The sequence below is a fragment of the Rhea americana genome, unplaced genomic scaffold (assembly GCF_003343005.1).
Source record: "Rhea americana isolate MKP2758 unplaced genomic scaffold, rheAme1 scaffold_38, whole genome shotgun sequence".
Classification (NCBI taxonomy): domain Eukaryota; kingdom Metazoa; phylum Chordata; class Aves; order Rheiformes; family Rheidae; genus Rhea; species Rhea americana.
Window position 1 is genome coordinate 3,942,707 of NW_028186512.1, and position 7,068 is coordinate 3,949,774.

The window sequence follows — 7,068 nt, forward strand, 5'->3', positions numbered from 1 at the left end:
AGCTGGTTACCTCAGTAGTGAGACGTGTTAGGCTCCTGCTTCCTTGCGAGGTTCCCGAGAGCGAGTGTCGCCGCCGGCTGCCGTTCGTATCGGCAGAGGATTGGTTACCAAAGCTGAGCAGTCAGCTAAGCACTRATGCAAAACTAGTGGGGTTTTTTCTGCTTAGACTATCGTGAAGAAACACAAAAAAGCTTTTGCTGCAGGTTAATGGTTATTTTACAACTCAGCGTGTATATGCTGTCTGTAGAAGCCATATTTGAGCCCTGTGTAGTGTTTGAGTGCTTAACAGAGGGGTTAAATTATCCTTGAGGTCTTGCATGTATACTTGTAGTTCACTGTGAATATCAGAGGAGTCATACTTTYATGAGCAGGCTGCACCATTTTCTTGCAAAGGGCTATGGAAAACATACTGAGTTTAGTGGCAGATTCACAGAAAATATTCTGTATCTGCTTTCTTAAAACTTTTGTAAGGTATGAAATATTCTATCCTGAGGGAAGGACAATATTCAAGGGCTAGAATATTTTAAGTATGTATCTGGCATCTGAAGCCACATCCTGCCCATCTTACTCAGCAAAGATATAAATAAGGCAATCAGGCTCTGCCTTGAGGAAACCTAAGTGAGGGCTTCTAGCTTTGGATATTTGTACAGTGTGTTGTTACATGCTTGTCTGAGGTTTTTTATACCACAGGTTAGCAGTTAAATGGAAARCTAGTTTAACATGCCTAGAAAAGGGGTGAAAGGAAAGTTAATGTAATGTTTTCTCAGAGATTATTAAAGTAGTGCTATAACTAACATGCCTAAGCCTGGCATTAGTAAGCAGCCAGGTCTTTTCTTCTGAAATCTTCTTTTAGGGAGTTCTTACCAGCGTTTATACTTCATTTTTTCATGGGGCAATTAGGAAACAGAGAAATTTTTAATTATATTATCTGATTTTGTCTATGTGAAACTGTGTATTTTGATGGAATACTAGCAATGTATGTGCCACAAAGAATGAATAACATAGAAGGATAGCTGAGGCCAACAAAATAACAACTAAGGATGAGCCTAATGAAGTCCTTTGCACTGTTAATTTTTGCACTCTCCAGACTTTTGGCATTAAGTAAAGCAAGGAAGTTAAAGAACAAATTTTTGTGTCTAAAACAATCAATCCTGATGAAAATAGTTATTTTAAGTGAATTAAAATGTAATGATATCTAAAACGTCATTAGCAATTGTAAAAGTAGTGCAGCGTATCATTTTGAAGCCTAGTGTGTAACACCCCTATTTTGATCCTCAGAAAAGAAATTCATTTGTATTTCTAGTTTTAAAAGATGTTCCAGGAAATCTTACAGTCGGCTGATCAAAACAAAGGCATGAAATGCACTGAACATCACTGGGTATAATAAACAAATTGTGTTAAAATCTGTGCAGCAAAATTACTTGTGTAAGTTAACAGATGTAACCGGTTAACAATCTTAAACYTATATTGTGTCAGTTGGCTATGTTGTAGACTTGAAACTGTTGATATCTCTGTATTTATGCTTTTTTATTGTAAAGAGGAACTGTACAGGTGATACTATGAGACGTGAGTTTTCATCTTGTTTTTCACTTACAGCTTAAAAGCAGATGTTTACATTCAAAGTGCTTTAAATTCATTAACTGTTCTTTAAAACAGAAACTTGCCTTGTGCAATGCATGTTTTCTAAAAAGCATCACAAACTTCTTGGTAAAAAGAAAAGAAAAAATTTCAAAGATTTCAGTCTCTAGAACAGGAATGGCTTTTCCCTTACTCATGCAACACGTCAGCAGTGATTGTATCGTGTTGCTGGAGGGCTCAGCTATACTCTGCAGCACTCAAACATTTTTTTTACTTTCCCTTTCTCTCAATAGCATCTACTGAATAAGTAATAAAACAAACTAAGAAGAGATTCAGCATATTACTGATGATCCAAGAATAACAACTGTATTTGCTCAAATACACGTAGGACTGAATACTTCATTATGAATAAAAAAGAAGGTACTTGTGAACCAATGTATCCATATTCCAAAGAGCTTAAAAACAAAGTGTGAGCGTTTGTGTGCTGACAGGGAGAAAGAATTATGGTAGAAGGGGTATGATAACAGAGCGCTCTGAATCTCTGCGGTCTGGAGCAGTGGGATCYGAACTGTGCTGCTGTAACTTAGACATCTAACTTCTGGCAATGGTGTTTTTTACTCTTTCCATTTGGCATGCAAATTACTTCAAACATTGTCAGCTCTTCTGTTTCGTTTATGAAGAGTCTGACTTCAAAAATTCTGAAATCCCAGGTTGTTCTGGTACTCATTTTTATTTGGTGTAGCTGTTCCACTGTAATGGGCCTGTCTCACTCTCTGGAGTGCATGGGGCTATTTATATTAGTAGCATTAATAGGACTTCAGTCCACAATGTGTTTAATTCAGAGAAATGAAGCACAACTAAGCAATTCAGCTTTTTTTGTACTGCAGGATTTAGCATTTTGTTTCATTGCTGTCTGTAAGCCATGCCCATTGTACACTGTGTGTATGTTTTTATTTAAATAAATGTGATGTTTATTTTTTATGTTTCTGACTTTTTGTGTTTGTTAGTCATTTTTCATTTTCATGACAGTGCTGATGTTCAGAGGACAGATTCTGGACGATGCTAGGAATGAGCTCGCTCCTAAAAGAGTCAGTGAAAGCCTGTATGTCCGATCACTATTCAAAGAGCAAATATTTAAGAAAAGCTCTAATGCAAGAGTAAAAACCTGGCAATGACCATAAATTAATTGTTTCTGTTGTTCCTAGTGTTACTACAGTTTTCATCTCAGAACCAGGTGYGTCTTACATTTTCTAATTAAAACCAAACAAACATTCACATACTTACAAAGAAACCCTCTCACATAGCTGCTGACCTGTAGAGAATTACTCAATGTAACAGAAGTGGGATCAACATCTTTCATAATGAAACCTCTTAAAAATGCAAAACAGCATGCTTTAGCAGGTATTTTATCTTCATTATTTCAATGTTTCTTCCTGCATTCCAGACCCYGGAAAATGATCACAGGTTGCTTTGGGGATTTTTTGTTGTTTTTTTGTTTGTTTTGAATACACGGATTTATTATATTCAGATTTATTATAACTTCACCATAAAAGGTAAGTTCTCCATGACTGACTGAAATGTAGCTGAAAGCTTGTTTTGGCTACAGAATATAGTAAAATGTGGCTCACCTTGTGTATTGCTAGTACGACGATTAGAAGCTTGTTGCGTGATTTACTCCCTCCCTCTGTTTATGTGTTTAGTTGTTTCACACTGATAAATTCAGTGAGATGTTAATTACCCACCCAACTCTTGATTACCTTTAGAAAGCGCCGGGAACTTATGGTTATTATGGTAATAAGTTATAAAACATCTGCTAGCATTCGGTCTAGGAATTTTGTCTCTTACTAATAAAAGTGACAATCTTTAAATATACTGTGTCTCACTTTGCATGATTACAGATTTTATATTGTATGCAGATTAGGAAACTGTTCTCATGACTGAATTTTAAAGGCTGGAAGAGGGAGAAAACAGCAGCAGTAAAGAAGTGGTACTGTAGTATGATAGTAAAAATATATCTGGTTTCACCGCTTCTCTTTCCAAAGTTACTTTGGGGCATGTTTGAGCAGAAGTACGATCTGGTGTGTCTGAAACATAATCTGCATTGGGACATAATCTGCACTGGGACATCCATTGCTGGTGCTGAGAATACGTATATACAAAATATGAAGGTTGTGTGTTTCTCCCTCTAGTCCTGTCAGTTCTGCATGTTGCCTCGGGAAGGCTGCTGGATCTGGTACGAATCTCAGTCTTCAGCAGTCCTATGGCAACATTGTTAATGGGATTAAGAACAGTGAAATTCTAGGGATTGATTGGACTGTGCTCTGCTTGCTTTACCCAAGTAGACCATATATGTTTCTATGCAAGCTAAGTACCCATTATGTGAATGAGAAGTACACTTCCTCTGCTGCAAGAAAGATTTTTGGCACAAACTGATTTTGCATAGAAATTGTTATACCAGTTTTTACACCATCACAAATGTAAGTGACCCAAACGCTGCTTAGCTGAGAAGATAAGAAGTGAGCACAGAACACAKCAAGGTAGTCTTTTTTCTTCCTTCCTCCTCCTTTCTTCTTCTCATGGCTTATAAGTATTGTGCTTCTGAATTTCACATCTGAAGAAGATTAATAGACCTTCTAGATGGTGATTACAAGACCCAGTGTAAGCAGCAAGCACTTCTTCAGGTTAAATTAAATACTTTAAACTGTTTCACAGGAACTTTTGATGCAAATCAAGTTGTCATCACCCTGAAAAAAAAAAAGAAAAAAAAAAAAAGAAAAGATACCTCATAAGGGTAAGTAACATTAGCTAGTCTTTTTAAGGGCTAACTTGACCTGCTTATGATATACCATTTCCACACTTTATGGAAACAAAAATTTATTATGAAAATAAGGAAATAAAACTCAAGGCTTTTGTTTTTTTTAATCTCTGTAAGGGAAAAGGAAGTGAGCGTTTCAGATGAGTGGAAAATAGCAGCTCTTAGCAGTTTTTGTGTGAATCCAGCTTGTGTGCTCAGCTATAAAATGCTGATAAGAGTTGGTTTTTTTTAAAAAACAGTGAAGCACCCAATTTATATTTATGTATTCATGGGCATAGTTAATGGACAACAGTAGGGAAGATGTGCTCCTGCACTTTTTAAAAATCAACAGGAAAGTAGTGCACACAGTGCAATTCCCTTTTGCATTAAACCTATTAAGTCAAATCAATTTTTACAAGCACATAGGCCAGAGCTCTGGCACTTAATTCCCTTTGATCTTCAGCCTGCTAAATTCCACTTCCCACTGCGCTACTATGCAGTTTATTTTTAACAGTTAATTTGCTTGGACATCATTAAAAAGAAAATGCTACATTTTCTAGCCATAATAAAGCACTGAACTGTCTATCAAGTTATTAACTGTCTGCGTATGCACACATGCAAACAACGGATCACAAAAAGAGACTTAACAAAAATGCCACATTACTCTATCGAAACCACGAAGCAGACTATATAACTGATACCGTCTTACGCAAAGGCAGCATTGCAGATAACTCACCAATTTCCATGCTCTGAGTTCAACTTCCCGTTACCATGGCTGTTAAGCGTCTGGAGAAAGAGACTGCTCTGAAATGACAGGTTTTGAAGGGAAGCCCTTGCCACTGAGTCAATGGATTTGTCTTAGAATTACAATGATGCTAATTCAAAATTATCCTTTACGATGATTAGTGCCCTGAAGCACGTATTTCCTAATTCAAGATTATTTTTCCAACTGACTACTACTATGGAGTTGGTATAGGGTGTCTTCTATAAATAATGCCCGTATCTAGGGCTAGGGTTTCCATGCTGTTTAAATTCGTGTGACGTGGAACAARAATGTTCTAATTTTTTCAATTCATGATCATGCTGTGATTATATTTTAGTGGATATTTTCAGTTAGCAGACTACTAGGTTTATGCTATGTTATGTGAAGGACTTGCAAAGAGGTCTACGTTCCCATATACATGCTGCGTTTGCAGCACTGAGGTGYGCATTTAGATGCTGAAATGAGCACATTTGGGCGCCACAAGTCTAGATGCCCCCGAGGCAGATGGATTGCATAAAACTCTCTAGCCACTGGTGTCAGAGAGGCTCAGCAGCTGCGCTARAGGAGACTGCACCCAAACAAGATCAACTAATTGCTCTGCATGGCTCATTCAGAGAGGCAAGTCTGGGAGAAGGGTGACTGCATACCCGCTACGCCTGGAACTGTCCGCATCYGGATCCGGGTAATTGCAGGTAGAGTATTCCCACGGTTTGTGGTTCATCCTCCATGGATTATAAAGCTGTCAGAAACCTGGGGCCTGCTAAAGGTGCTGGCCATTTGCCTTGTCCTAGCCCCTCTTGGCTACGCTAGGCTATGCTGCGCTTATTGTGTAATTCATAAAAACAAAAAGTTAATGTAAATAATTTTTACAAAGGCATTTACAAAGGCCAAAGATAACCTCATCCTAACTCCAACAGAGTCAACACATAGGGAACGGTGTAAGAGCAGGACTGACTTACCCAGTGAGCCTCATCACAGAGCTCTCCCAGCTTCTTTTAATCAGTGATTTAGGGACATCTTGAGCAAGATGCATGTTCGATAGATATTAGTAATGTACTAAAGCAGATAAAAGTTCACGATCAGAGAAAACGGTGTTACAAAATGTAATCAAAGAAATGCCACCTTTGAATAGATACTCTGGTGAGTCTGTGAACCTGAATCATCCAGCCTTCAAAACCCAAGCACCATCAACAATGTATAAGGCCATAGGAGTTGTTTCGTGCCTGATTCTCCTCCATCAGAAACTTTGATAATCAAACTTTCTGCTTTTGTTTCTTGTTTATGTAATAATTTGGATACCTGAATGGAGAATGGGGTTAGGAGAAGTATTGCACAGGTTTCCCAATTGAGCACTGTCAGAACTGTTCAATAGAGTACTCTTTAAAAGTACRGTAAATATGGGGTTTAGTGAATTGTGTAGAAGTAATGCAAAAGAAGGAACCAAATTCACCCGCAGGAAATTCAGCGTGTCAGCTTTGTTTTTATATGTCTAGCCAATTGCAAGGATAAGRGATTTGGGTAAAATGTGAAGCAGGTTCGTCAGCCATAGCAATYAACAGTTGCATCTGCTTTTATTATGCAGGAGGGACAATATGGCAGATGAGCCTTTTCAGAAGTAGGCTATGTTATATGGAACACCTGYTTCTCTAATTTTTAAAATGAGATTTCATGACATTTTGTCAAGAAGGCAAGGTTATGATGTGGATTCTGGTGAGAGAACCACAGCCTGGAACTAGTAACAAAATTAACCTGAATGTAAGCCAGAAAAGATGGGAAACTACCTACCTAGTCATCTGTGGGATAATCAAATACAGTTCAGGAAACGTCAGGAATAATTGCCAGATTCCTCCTTCCCGATGTGCCGTGTCTGCCTTATCTATCTAGGACAGATACAGAGTACATTTTGCTCCAGTTGTTCCCTTCATGTCTTTAA